Raw genomic sequence first — 15,436 nt, forward strand, 5'->3', positions numbered from 1 at the left:
ATGCGTGTGGTGAGTGCGTATGTGTGTTTTGGGAGGCTGTGTATGTTTGTGTGAAGTCTCCTTGTGGTAGGCCGGAACTTTTGCCGATTAATAGTGCTACCTCACTGGAGCATACTGCCGAAGAAACCCAGCAGCACACCCCACCCGGTCACATTATACTGACAACGGGTGAACCAGTCGTTCCACTCCTAATATGCTGAGCGCTTAGCAGGAGTAGCAACTACCATTTTTAAAGACTCTGGTATGTCTCAGCCAGGGGACAGAACCCAAAGCCTTCCTCACAGGGGCAAACGCTCAACTAAAGGCCAAAAGTGAGGCATTGCCAAGGGAGACATTAGGAAGAAGAAAGTTTGTAAGAAAGAAGAGAAAAGATAAGATCCCAAATTCAGTCGCCTCTTACGATCATGCAATGGGGGCAGCATGTACAATTCTTACGCCCTACCTGTATATGTATCTTGACAATTCCTGGTGTAGAACTTTTCTTTGAATTAAAAACACATTTTCACACATTTGTTCCAGTAAGAAAAATGAAACTGAGTGATAAAATAATTTCAAAAGCGGCACTGCAATCACTTTATAAGATTGAAGGTATAAACTTCCGTGGATGGTCCTTCCAATGTTTGTTCAATCTATCCTTGAAGCAATTGGCACTGGGGGCGGAAACAACATGTTCAGGTAGACCATTCCACGGCTTTATTACTCGGTTGCTGAAATAACTGGACACAAGATGTTTCTTACAGGGTCTCTTGAACAACGTTTTCGAATGACCTCTCGTTGCTCTATAGTCACATAGGTTAAATAATTTTTCACGGCCCAGAACATCAATATTGTTTAGAATTTTGAACACTTGCAGCATGTCGGCCCTTTCGCGACGGTATTCTAGAGTTGGTAAACCAAGTGCTAACAGCCTCTCTGGATATGATTTATCTCGAAGTGATGGTACACGTTTGGTAGATCTACGCTGAATGCTCTCAATTGCTATTTTGTCTTTAACATAGAGTGGTGACCAGATTACTGAAGCATATTCCAGGTGCGGTCTGACAAGGGATTTATAGAGTCTTACAAAGATATCTTGGCTCATGTAGGTAAAACTTCTGAATATTATTCCAACTATCTGATTAGCCTTGTTAGCGGTTTTCTGTATGTGGGTGTTGAAATTGAGGTTCCTATCAATGTAGACACCTATATCTTTTTCGCTGTCTACTTTCTCCAGGATATGATCAGTTCCGCTTTGATTTATTCTATAGCTCGTTAATTTTTGCCTGTGCCCCGTTTCCATATGTTTGCATTTCTCTGTATTCAGCGACATTAGCCAATCTTCAGACCATCGACACATAATGTCAATATTGCTTTGTAGATTATCCCTCTCTTCTTGGGTAGAGTTTCTGCTGTACAGCTTGGCATCATCTGCAAACACTTTTGTTGTACAGTTTAACATCTCGGGTAGATCGTTGATATAAATCAGGAACATAATCGGCCCGATAACGCTTCCTTGGGGGACTCCACTGAGGACTGGGAGGCTATTGGAGATAGCACCATGGATTACTACCTGCTGGGATAGTCCTGTGAGGTATTCTTTGATCCATCTCAAAAACTTTGCCTTTTACTCCATACGATTCCAGTTTCAACAGCAGAAGTCTATGACAAACTTTATCAAAGGCCTTGCTGAAATCCATGTACAAATGTAAATAATGTCGAGATTGTTTCCTTTATCCAGATGCACTGACCAGTCCTCGATTGATTCCAAAAGTTGGGTGGTACACGATCTACCAGGTCTAAACCCATGCTGGTCTTTTGAGAAAAACTTGTGATCTTCCATATGGTCAAGCAATTTATCTCTTATGATCCTTTGCAATAGTTTACATGGCACAGATGTTAGACTTATTGGCCTATAATTGCTAGGATCATTGTGTGGACCTTTCTTGTGGATTGGCGTTACATGTGCATGCTTTCAATTGTCAGGAATTTTGCCTTCGTCCATGGATTTGTTAAAGAATGATGCTAGTGGCTCATAAAGCTCCTCAACAGTTTCAGCAATAAACTTTGGGTGCAGCTTATCCGGCGCTGCGGCTTTGTTTGGCTTTAATCTTCTTATTGCCTTAAGAATTTCGTCACTTGTGAATTCTACCGTTTCCAAGGGTGTTGTATATCTTCTAACCCGGAGATCTGGATGGGCTACATTGTTATCTGCAACAAATACACCGGAGAAGAACTCTACCATGACATTTGCAGTCTCTATGTTGTTCTTTGTGAGCTCTCCATTAGGTCTTTTGACTTGTTGAATGGATAAATTTGTTTTTGTTTTAGATCTAACATGTTTCCAAAAGAGCTTAGGGTCTGTTGCTATTTTTTCAGCTAAATCTTTTCAAAAGTGTATTCAGATTTCCTGATGTTTTTGGTGGCCAAGTTCCTAGCCTCTTTGTACTGGTTCAAGTTCTCAGGCGTGTTGCAATGAAGATATTTTTGCCATGTCTGTTGTTTGTTCTTAATTGACTGACGGGCTTGTTGGTTCAAATTAGATTTTTTGTTGGTGTTAGTCTTATGTAATGGTATATGTTGTTCAATAATTGTTGTAAGAAGATCTATAAGACTACGCCAAGTGTCATTCACATCCGTTATTTGTTCCAATTCATCCAAGTCAATCTCTCGAATCTCTTCCCGGATGGCAGAATAATCGCCCTTGTAGAAATTTCTGCGTTTTGTATGCTCGGTGTTTATGGGCTGATTCACAAAACACACATAGTCAAAGACTATGGACACATGGTCACTGGAACCCAGACTTTCATCATACTCCAGATCATCTATCATATTTTCTTCGTTGGTGAAGATCCGGTCAAGGACATGTAACCAATACAACGATGACAAGTATTCGGTTTGTTAAGATTCTTTTATTCTCCGGTCAGAGACCTAAAACAATGTAATAAAACACGATTACACTCTTACTAACATTCCTCTCACACACATTATCTTACAATTGATCATAAGTAGATAAAATATGTTAGAGGAAAATAAGAGTGACTTACCAGGGATCCTGCGAGTGTTAATGATTTCATGTCCATTCACCTGGGCAGGTATCACAAGAGTGATACAGGTAAATGTTGGACAGGTGGCGGGAAAAGAAGAATGGGGTGGTTTATCCAATCGCATGCTCACATGCTCACGATACATGTATTACTACACCTACCGGTGACCCCATGGATATATAATATATACCCAGGTTACAGACAGATGGCCTTTGGTCTTGCCGAAACCTGGTTGGGTTGTGAATGTGCTGGTACCAGAAATTATTTTGGACGGTTTCCACAAACTTTGTGGCAGGATGATTAGTTCCTACTGTAGACACAGGAGTAGCCCAATTTATTTCTTTATAATTAAAGTCTCCAACTATAAGCTTGTGTGTGAAAGTTGTTGTTTCAATTTCCAAAAGTAGGTTGTTGAGTTTTTTTTATTGTTGTCTTCATTGCTGTTTGGGCTTCGATAAAGAGAGCAGAGTAGGAGCTTGTCTTTCCTTTGAAGTTGGATGATGCATGAAACATAATCCTTGTACATGGTGTCAAAGTTCAAAGTATCCACCGTCATGCCAGTTTTGTGGTATATTGCAACTCCCCTGTGTTGGCTAGTTGGTCCGAATATGGCTTCATACCCATTAAGCTGGTAGTTATGTACTGTGAAATTGTAGTTGGCTGTTTTTGGCAGTATTTCCGTGAGACAAATAATGTCCGGATTACAGCGTTTGGTAGCTTCTAGGAGTTCAGCTTTTTTTTTGTCTTTGTCAGGACATCTACATTTGCATAAAAACATTTCAAGCTAGTTCCTCTAAAAATTTCCTCAGAAGTAAAACAATCATCATATGCCTGGTCAGTGCTCTGTTCCATAGCTTCGTTACTGTAGACGATGGTATGGTCGTCAGTGTCATTTAAGTAATCTACTAAGGTTGATTGGTCAAAATCGCTCATGGGTTGTCCTGCAAGGCTTGGAGTTTGTACAAATCTCGAATTATCTCTAGGTACTATAGGGCTTAGAATGTTGCTTCTAGCCGAGTGTCTTTGAAATTTGCTTGCTGTCTGTTCCCTTGGGCCTACTGCAGGGAATTTGAAGGTGACCGGTCTTCCCCCAGACTGTTTTGTATCCCTATGTGTCTGTGACGGTGTTGAATTATACACAGGGTTAGCAAGAGAGGTAGCTGAACGATCCCAAAGCATGAAGAGTCCTCTCGAGTCAAACACCTGTTTTGGGACTGTCCCTGTTTTGTCGGGTCCTTGATGCTTATATGCTCGATTTGACTCCATGCCATCTCTTTTACTGTCCCGTTCTCTTTTTTTTCAAGTCGTTCCTGACGCTGGAGTTTGGTCAGATCTCTTGTAAGTATCACTCCTTTGAGTGAGGGGCCTGCTTTGTCTTTAATTTTGCGAGCATTTTCCAGTAATTGCTTCCGCTGTTTTTTGTCTCCAAGCACTGCAATACAAAAAGGCACGGCCCTAAGACGCTTCCCTGGGAGATTCCACTTGTGACCTCCATCCAATTTGACATTTCTCCATTTACTGTTACGCGTTGTTTTCTGTTGGTTAGATTCACAATTGTGCAGATGTAATCAAGGGGATGCAACTTCATACCATTACTTTTTTGAATGTTGCTTATATGAACAGCTAAGGCAAGAGTTTGTGTGATGAAATTAATATCAACATTCTGAATGCCGTTCAAAAATACATTAAAGATAGTAAGCGATTTGATCAAAATGTTGATTCAAATGTTATTTTCTAGACCCAGACCCACTCAATTAGTATTTGATTATTATTTTACCTTTATTTACATACATTCCATATTGTTCATATTCTTGATATAAGAATGTGGTGAACCTGCGACCTGCTTCAAAAGTCAGCTGATCCCTGAATATCCCTGATTGATTGATTTAATTCAAAACTTGTATATTCAACTGCAATCTTTTTATTCCAACGTATAATTACACGTTTGTTATATCTAACATATGAAAGCTTTGCTTGGATGCAGGGGCATTCAGTCTGAATCTATCACACTAAGATGGATGGCTACAGAAGGAGGAGTAAGGACATTATATGCCTGAAAATCTAGTGCTGCTGGAATTAAGGCTCGGTGCCAATCCTGTATCTAAGCAATAGCTATTAACTGAGAACGAAAACTTTTTATAACTCTGAAACATTATCATAATTTGACAAAGGATATACTAGAACCTTATTACCTCCCTTTTCCGCTTTTTATAATTACCTCCCTTTGACCATAAAAATCAATATATTCATAAAAGATGTTTCCTCTCCATAGATATTTCATCTCCATTGACTTAAGGTGCTGTTGCAGAACCGCCCACAGGAATTTCTTGAAATCGACTATATTTTCCAGTAAAGCTATGAAAAATACATATGGAACAAGATGTTATTTTCCACTTGACCCATAAGCGCGCCCATAGCGCCATCTACTTCACTTTTTTCGTTTACAAGCATACCTGTGTTTTTCACAGACCCATAAGTGGTATTTCTGTTTGTCACTGAGAGGTTTTCTCACGACTAGGTATTGTACATACATTGTAGTTTAAAATGATAAACAGTTGACCATGAAAAAACAAACGAGTTTAGTACAAGAAAACCAAAATTCGAAAATTTTCATCAAATTCAAAATACCATTTTTAAAATCAAGTGGCAAATTCGGCACAATAATATGCGAATACTATCGATGTTACGGTTTTAAAAACATATTTGACTATCCCTCTGTATACCAGCAAAAGAAAGTCGTGCCGAATCACTGGATAAGGGCAGTAATTCAATGTTGAAAAATGTATGTGGAAAAAATGCACGGGCGATACAAGTGGTCCTTGTCGTACACAATAATACAACGTATTGATTTATTATGAAAATTATTCGATACAATGTCCATGGCAATGTATTGTTCTACTATGTTTAACATACTTATAGTAGTTCCGTATTACGTATGATTCATCATTTTTCTCACTTGACCATCGTCTTCTTCAGTACCTCTTCAAAGCTTCTCCTCCGTTGGGGTGTGCTACACAAAAGTTCCCTTTGCCACTTGGTCTTTTGACTACTCACCGCGAATGGTGCTCGCGTGTTGTTATAATTGCTGTTACGTTTTACAATTCTATTTAGTTCAGTTATTCTGTAGTAAAGTTGTCTTTGTCTCAAATAGGAAAATGGAGAACTCCTGCGTTGGGTTGGGATGTAAAGTTAAGTTCAAGTACAACCAGGTTGGCGATGGTAAAAATCCGCGAAAAATTCAGGACTGGATGAAAGATGTTCTCCTTTCTGAAGGTGTCATACTTTCTGAATCAACAGAAGCAAAGATGTGTCCAAAATGCTTTCTCAGATACCTCAAGAAACGTCCTGCATCCGAGAATGCCAATGAACCGGAACGGAAAAAAGAGCTTCCGTAGACAATGATGATTCTGTTGACGAATCTGACACTCTGGACGGGTATCTTTCTGTAGATGATTTATACTATGCCCCTTCTTCGAACAGAAAATGTAGCATTTGTCGAACTTACAACATTAAGAGTTCTAGCTGCATCAGTGAGAAAGCAATACACCAGCTGCTTATCAAACATAAACTGTACATGCCTGATAATTCCAGGGTGTGTTCAAGTCATCTTCTTGGTAAGGATATCAGTCCTGACATTGAGCCGGTTTTGACAGGGAGGGATAAACTTGTTAATCACTTAGCCACCAAGTCACCAGCTGTTATCAACGATTTACTCAAAATCATACAGAACATGTCCAATAACTTGTCACCGCTTGCATTAAACTTCGACAACTTGGATGGTGAAGATTGCCAAGCTTGGACAGGCTGGGATTGTAATCAATTCAATCAAATACACGATGCATGTTCCGAACATATTACTGGTACAAAAGCATTGTCATCTAAGAATGCCCTTCTGCTGTTTTAGGTTAAACTCAAAACAGACATATCTTTCACTCAGTTGGCTTCTCTTTTCCGCATTCACAAATCGAGCGTCAGCAGAATTTTCCAGATCGTTACAGATGCTCAAGCCGTAGTTCCCACACATCTTGGTCCGGATCACGTATCTAGGGCGCAAGCGTTGGATCACAATGCAGTTTTCACAAAAACATTCTTCGGCAACAAAGTCACTGTAATATTGGATGGTACATATATATATATATCGGCAAAAGTGAATATCATGAGTTTCAGCGGAAAAGTTACTGCGGTCAAAAAAAAACCGCAACTACGTGAAGTTTATGAGTATTGTGTTCCCTAACGGTTACGTTATAGACACTGTCGGCCAATTTCTTGGTAGTGGTAATGACGCCAAAATCACTGACAAGATACTTACCTCATTACAAAGTCTGTCAGGTATCCTAGAGGAAGATGATCAGGTAATTGTAGGCAGGGGTTTCCGAGACATTTTGAGTAAACTATCAGACGAGGGATACGAGACTCACATGCCGACATTTCTCAAACCTGGACAGAGTCAACAAGATGGTATAGAGGCAAACACAGACAGGTGTATCACTAAAACAAGATGGGTGGTCGAAAGTTATCACTCTCGTTTCAAGCAATTCAGATTTTTTTAAACTGAACTCACATCAAACTACTTCATCAAAAATCTCGAAAGTCTTCTGAAAAGTGTCACGGCATGTCTGAATTGGCTACGTGGACCCATATATCAGCCTTCATCAACAAAAGCAGCCGAAGATGAAAAAGTTGCTCTGGAGACCTATCACGGAGAGCCAAATCCCAATGGCAGAAGCTAGAGGCAGCCCAGCTCGAGTTCCCACGTCTTGACCAAGAATATCTAGAAACTCTGGGATGTGGGACGTACCAGGTGAAGTTGGCCCCCGGATACATATCGGAACATTTGACAGCAGATGGAGATTATGAAGTCATGGCATACCAACACTCTTCTGACCTGATTCGATGTCAAATCCGATCTCGTCATGAATCGCAAACGAAATACAACATATGGATCTAGTACTCAGTGTTACAGAACAACCACCAATACAGAATTACTACTGTACGTGTCCAACCGGTCAGAGGACTGTTGGTATGTGTGCTCATATCGCCAGTGTTCTCTTCTACTTAGGGTCTATGTCCATAGTCAGTCTCGAAAACCACTTCGACCAACCAAGTTTATGCCACTGATGAAGTAAATAGCCCGCTAATACATATAATCCAGAATGTAGGGAAGATACTACATTGAATGTTTCTGATATACACAAGGTAGCGTCATTGTCACTCATCAAAAATGATCGACAGTGTCTAGAATGTAACTGTGAAGGAATATAATACTCATATATATATGATATATATATATGATATTAAGTTCTAAATACACAAATAATACATGATGAGCTGAATGAGCAAGAACAAAGCACATTAGTTGTACAACAAAATCATGGAGATAGGAAAATTGGTAAGGGACTAACATTATCCTGACAAAAATCTTGAAACGAATAGTTTCCTTGAAGGCGAATTCGTCCAATCGTGTTTCCTATAATATTTCAACGTATTTCATGTCCGGACGAGATGTCTTCACTACCATGCAGTGCTTTCAGCACTTTGATCTCTATGAAGATTTATTGGGGGGGGGGGGGGGGGGGGGGGTTGTTGACTAATAGAAGTTGCAAGTTGCAACAACGAGGCATATCCAGTAATTCTGAAGCGCAATTTTTTTTTCATGGATTACACAAATGAATGGAGATATTTTCTATCGACAGTACTCGGGGTTTGAATCAGACAAAATGCCGTTTAAACGTGCATTCAAATATAGAACAGAACAAATACAGAAATATCATATTTTATGTTTGATGTCAAATTTCACAGAAACTAACGAAAAGATTCATACAATCGATATCCGATTACGTTGCCCGATATATAAATGTAATTTTAGAACAATTTTCCTTACAAACAAATAACATTTTGACCTTATAAATACTTGATAAAGTGTGCTTGTGAGTATTTACGACTTTGGTACAAAATGGCCTCGTTCTGGCATGTCCGGAACGGAACAAGGTTTTCATTTGTACTATCAGATGCCCCTTGGATGTGTCTATCCGGGCATTAGGAAAGGATCGATTTCCTTCGTGGGCGGTTTTAGAGCATTCCTGCAACAACACCTTTTGTTATAAACAATAATTGCCATATTGAATTCAAGAATTTTAATGATATACTCCAAAACGTTAACACTAAAAGTCTATGGAAAAACAATTGGTTGGTTGGGCCCTATTGAAACATCCGGCATTGACCTTTCTCTCCTTTTTATCATAATGATCTAAATATACGATACGAATGCTTTTAAACATGAACATTTTTATCTGATTTTGTTTTCAAATAAAAACAAACAAGCCAATGTCAGACTGGCCCTAATAGAAAATCTCAATGTAAGTTACCGGAAGATCTACAACCTGCTTTTGCTGATACTCTATGGGCTGAAATACAGCACGTACCGGCTCACAAAAGCTGCAGTCGTGCCTTATGTACATTAAGTGGTCTTTCCGTGACATTCATACACCAAGACGTATCGCTGAACCATGAGGCCGCACAACAGTCTTGGCTAGAAAGAAATATGGGGCTTTCCATCGAGAAATCAAAGCGGTTCCCAGAAACAGAATTAGCAACCTCAGATACAGGTTCACAATGATGAAAGCTGAAATACAGCACGTACCGGCTCACAAAAAGCTGCAGTCGTGCCTTTATGTACATTAAGTGGTCTTTCCGTGACATTCATACACCATAGACGTATCGCTGAACCATGAGGCCGCACAACAGTCTTGGCTAGAAAAATATGACTACACTCAATAAAACGTACCGTTGGTTCGATAACATTAGGTAAAAGATCGATTTCCTTCGTGGGCGGTTTTAGAGCATTCCTGCAACAGCACCTTTATACACATATTTCTTATACTTCTTCACTTTCAATTGTTTTAGTTTGATTATTCTATTGTTCTGTTTGTATTGGGGAAGACTTATATAGGCTTAGCCTGCTGTCTAACCCATTTGTATAAATGTTATAGAATAAAATATGTTGAAATAAAATGAAATGAAAAATGAAATGAATAAGGTGTAAGCTTGGCTTCTTTAAGCATCTTGGATAACCTTACCATGTATGTATATGTATGTTTAAGATGTTACAGTGGTTGGCAATGAGTTACAATTCAATTTGTATATATTATTTTAATTCGGGACATTGTCGGGTTGTAGATTGCTATTAATTCTGTATAATATGTTGCGAATGATAATAAGGAAATATTCTCATCTTCTCTTAGAATATTTCGGAGTGTTAAGTTTATTTGATATTATAATTGATGGATATTAGCTCGAACATGTTTGTGAGGCTGAAAGGTCACATGTATGCCAATATCACTTGTCAACTTGTCATCAGTCTAGTCACTTGAGTAACTTTGTCAAATATTGGTTCAGGTTTATTTAATGATTGAATCTTGATATGGTCGATTTCATGGAGTCATAAATTGAGTTGCTGTTGAGACAAATTCAACATGATCTGCGAATAACATGTTCGCGGTTCATGCTGAATTTGTCTCAAGAGCAACTCAATTCATGACCCCATGAAATCGACCAAATCAAGATTCAATCCTTATATTTCAATTTTTTTTTTTTCGAATAAAAAAGTCGGTCTAGATATTAATGTTTCGAAGCTTGTGCAAGTCCAAATGAGGAAAAGCCCGAGGAGTTCCGGATTGTGCATGTCTAGTCGGTCGAGTAAAATAGTCCGCAATTTAAGGATTAAAAAACAGCATTATTTTGTCAAAATTAATTTAGCATATTTGGTCTTTCATAAAATACAGGAATAGATTATCAATTTGATAGTTTTGATAATTATTCCATGTTTATAACAATGTAAACAAAAGTGAAATCGTTCCGCGGAAGGATTTTGTCTAGGTATTCATACGCACTGATCAGTGTTAATCTGGTCAAATTCATGATCAAATGAAACAGATTAATTTTGGTAGTTTCATTGAGTCCAACTTGAGTAGGAATTAAAATTTTATAGTATAAAGGAACTTATAGGAAGTCTAGTGACTTGAGCTGTTAAGAGGAGTTGTTTATCGTGCTAGTCACATTTGTTATTTCTAGTCAACTACTATAGTCACATATTAGCCACATATTGGTCACTTATCAATAGATGCACATATCACAAACAATTTAAATTTGGATTTATGGTCACAGCTTTATTGCCAAGATATGGCGGCCGGTCTGTCAATAGACCATAATGGCACGCCAACAATAAATTCAATTTCAATCAAACAAATTAATCGATTGATTCTGGGAAACAGTTCTCAACCAATTAAACAATACAATTCAAATCAATTAATCAGCTGATCCTGGGAAACAGTTCTCAACCAATTCAACAACAATTCAAATCAATTAATCAGCTGATCCTGGGAAACAGATTTCAGCTGACTACAAATCAATCAGATGACAATACTGATTAGTAGATACTGGGAAACAGATATCACTGATTCGCATCAATATGCGCAATATACATCAATCAATATCAATCAATAACTCAATAATCACCAATAAATGCTTGTACCGCGAAATCTGCCGTTCCGCGAAATCTGAACAAGTCAAATTGACTTCTGAAAGTTTATAACGCGAAATCCGCCATTTGAAGCAGGTCACAATAATCGTCAATAAGGAATAGAAGTTCGTCACAATACTCGTCACTAAGGAATAGATTTCAATTGGGGCTGTGAATCCGTCGTCGAAAAGGGGTCAGGAGCTGTGACTATCCTGCCTTCTCACACCACCGCTATAACAAAAAGAAAAAACAACAGCAGAACACAGATCCTATCCTAAAGGGGAGGGATTATGGGAGGGTGAAGAAATAAAGTATTTAAGCAAGTAAATTTTTGATAAACTTAGCCTGATAACTCTCTGGCTGATCTTCACAAAGTTGTCTTCCTTTAACAAGGGAGATAACTCGATTATCACTTTCGCCAAATAGGCGTCAGGTTGCACAACACCAATAATTCATGTGCCCTCTGATAACGGCACTATATGGTTTATTGCCATAAGTGCTATTATCAATAGATGCACATATCACAAACAATTTAAATTTGGATTTATGGTCACAGCTTTATTGCCAAGATATGGCGGCCGGTCTGTCAATAGACCATAATGGCACGCCAACAATAAATTCAATTTCAATCAAACAAATTAATCGATTGATTCTGGGAAACAGTTCTCAACCAATTAAACAATACAATTCAAATCAATTAATCAGCTGATCCTGGGAAACAGTTCTCAACCAATTCAACAACAATTCAAATCAATTAATCAGCTGATCCTGGGAAACAGATTTCAGCTGACTACAAATCAATCAGATGACAATACTGATTAGTAGATACTGGGAAACAGATATCACTGATTCGCATCAATATGCGCAATATACATCAATCAATATCAATCAATAACTCAATAATCACCAATAAATGCTTGTACCGCGAAATCTGCCATATGAATGAGTTATCCACATGAAACTCATTCACAGCCAAACGAAGACAGAAGAGGAGGCGACACATTTCCCGGTACAAGGCTGTGACCAAAATCCTAACATGTCATTATTGTTCCATGTTACTTGTAACTGTGAACTAGTAACTGTTAGGGAAGAACCTGTTTTTTTTTTTTTTTTTTTTTTTATAAGGTGTTAAGAAAGAGGTCATTACCCAAAGGAGACACGTGGACCCCATCTTTCAGAAAAAAAATGATTATCTAATTTCAAGTCTGTATAAAGTACAACAGCTCCACTATGCTATAAAACATGATCAGAAATTGTATTGTTCAATCTCTTTCAGACTTTTTTAAGTGCTTAATGACTTATGGCTTCGGGGTAATATTTACAAGCATATCAATAATGTCCCAGGGAACTCAGACATCAGGAAATACATGATCTTCTTTAATTATATTCAATGCACCCAACCCAAGTGTTACCTATGTCATTACCCCAACAGTGTATGACAAGCCTTGCTGGTTGATCAGTTTCAAATTTCCCAAGTGACAAATTTTACTTTTGATGTCCGAAATGACCATACATGTACCTCCTTTAAACTGCCACCACACTGTTAATCCAATGCGAGACAGCCCAAGGTGTACCCCTCCTGGGCAAACCCGACTGTGAACAAAGTCATATTTAATGATTGATGACAAGAATCCAGACCTTCCCTCAGGTACCTACAAATCTTAAAATGCGTACTAACACTTTACAATTATTTTTGGGGTTGGAATTATGATGTATCTTTTGTAAACACTGGATTTCCACCTACCACATTCCATAATATCTTCAGTAGACATACCACATGGGGAGGTCGATGTAGTTACCCCAATTCTGAATGAATGGGACTTGTAAGGAAAATTAATGTTACAGCCAAAGCTAGTGCATGCTTTGGTGAGGACACTACTTTAGCAGCACTTCCCTGAAGTGATACTTGTGCAACAGTTACAACCCTGTAAGCCATGTCCCTACTACTACTGACAGTAATTTTTCCAACACGAAAACAATCCATAGAAAGCCAATGAACAGGCACAACTAAACAAAGCTAACCTCATATTCAATAATTGGGAACTGCATATTTTACATTTTTGTCAAGACTGATATAATGCCTGCTAACAGATCAACAGTAATAGGTAATCTGGCATGTCTAATCCCAACACTAAATCCACATTACTATTCCAAGACTTTTCCCTAAAAATAACAGCATTTGCCATTGAATTGACTTAACAATTGCAACCACATCTCTAGGTCAGCTCTAATATACCAATAGCTAGAGTATTTATTCAACTTTTTTTTTTTTTTTTTTTTATGTCCTGTTAGGCATACAAAAACCTTACTACAGAGTAAGAATATTTCAAGAATTAGTACGAAATGACATTATCCCTGCTACAGACTGTAAATCCTGTAATCTAACCTTTACCCCTTCCTAAAACTTCCCAAATCTCTGTCCTTAATACCACAACTTTTTCCTGTGGGACCCTAATTGCCATGTCCACTGTGTCAATTTCAAGACCTAAGGATATCAGTTGTAGTTGGACCCTCAGATTTCTACTCAGCGATAGGTATACCAATGTCTCGACATGTTTCAAGCCTAGGAGGCTAGCACATGTATCCTTTTTGTCCTTCCCAGCAAATATGAAGTCATCTATATAATGATCTAAACTTTGTTCACCAGACTTCTCTCCGACAATCCACTCAATAAAAGATGAAAACTTTTCAATAAACTACCCCACACTGAGCAACCCATAGGTAAACATTTGTCCAAGTATTTGTCTTGAAACTTAAAACCTAACAATGGAAAATCAGCTGGATGGTCTCTATCTTCCCCAATAATGCACCTTTGCCCAACTCAGCTATCATCTCAACAACTTTATCCAATGATGAGTATTGGGCTGAAACCATATCAGGGTCAATATTGCTATCCATGCTATCCCCTAATTGCAATGAGAGATGTGTTATTAGGCACGACTTTCCATCCTGTTTGAGAACTATTCCACTGTGCGATGGGTTTGTTATCAAAAGTAACCTGCCACCCTACCTAATTCTACTTCCTGCATAATTTTTTTTTTTTTTTTTTTTTTTTCCCTTGGGGCAAAAATAATGAAGTTTAGAAACGCTCTTAAACCCTTGGAGAAGAAGCCTCCCTACAGACATGTTTGTATATTTAGTAACCCAGTGCTTATGAGCTGGACATTTTTAAAGCCATAACTGTTTGTGTTCCTTATCTTGCTTGTTTTGTTCTGGGACCGTAGACTGAGTGTATGAAGTTTGGTTTTGACTGAAAGGAATTGGAATTTCTATTGTTTGCCTTAAAGCAATAGAGAGTGGCATACCCTCCATTACACCGAATACATTTATGAGAGTAAGTACAATGTGACCGAGCACAACTGCCCTTGTAATTGAAATCAAAGCATTTTTGTGAGTTATGATTCAGTGTCTGTGGCAACGCCTGCTTCTGTGGCTGCATATATATCAAGTACATTTCATTGTCAATAATGTCCCATGTTCATGTGGGTTTTTTTTTAACTTTCTAAGCCAGTACTGCTCATCATACTTCAACCATCCAGTACCACCACATCATTGTGCCCCAAGGCAAACAATCTGCATATATTTCAATAGCCCATGCAGTTGCCCTGAATGAACAGAGGTGTAGATACTTATATATATTATAAATGCATCCATCCATTTACTTATATCAGATATTTTGTGGGTTCACTACTTACTTCCCATCAATCAAAGAAATTTTGTGGGTATTTTCATATACCCCCATGGAGTGTGACAACAAGTGGGCAAGCTCAATATATTCCACATTGATTATTTTTTTGCTTAACATTAGCTGCTACATGCAAGCCTAAATTGAACAGGGGTGTAGATACTTATATATTATAAATGCATCAGTCCATTTACTTATATCAGATATTTT

This window comes from Pecten maximus, chromosome 1, assembly GCF_902652985.1.
Source record: "Pecten maximus chromosome 1, xPecMax1.1, whole genome shotgun sequence".
Taxonomy (NCBI): Eukaryota; Metazoa; Mollusca; class Bivalvia; order Pectinida; family Pectinidae; genus Pecten; species Pecten maximus.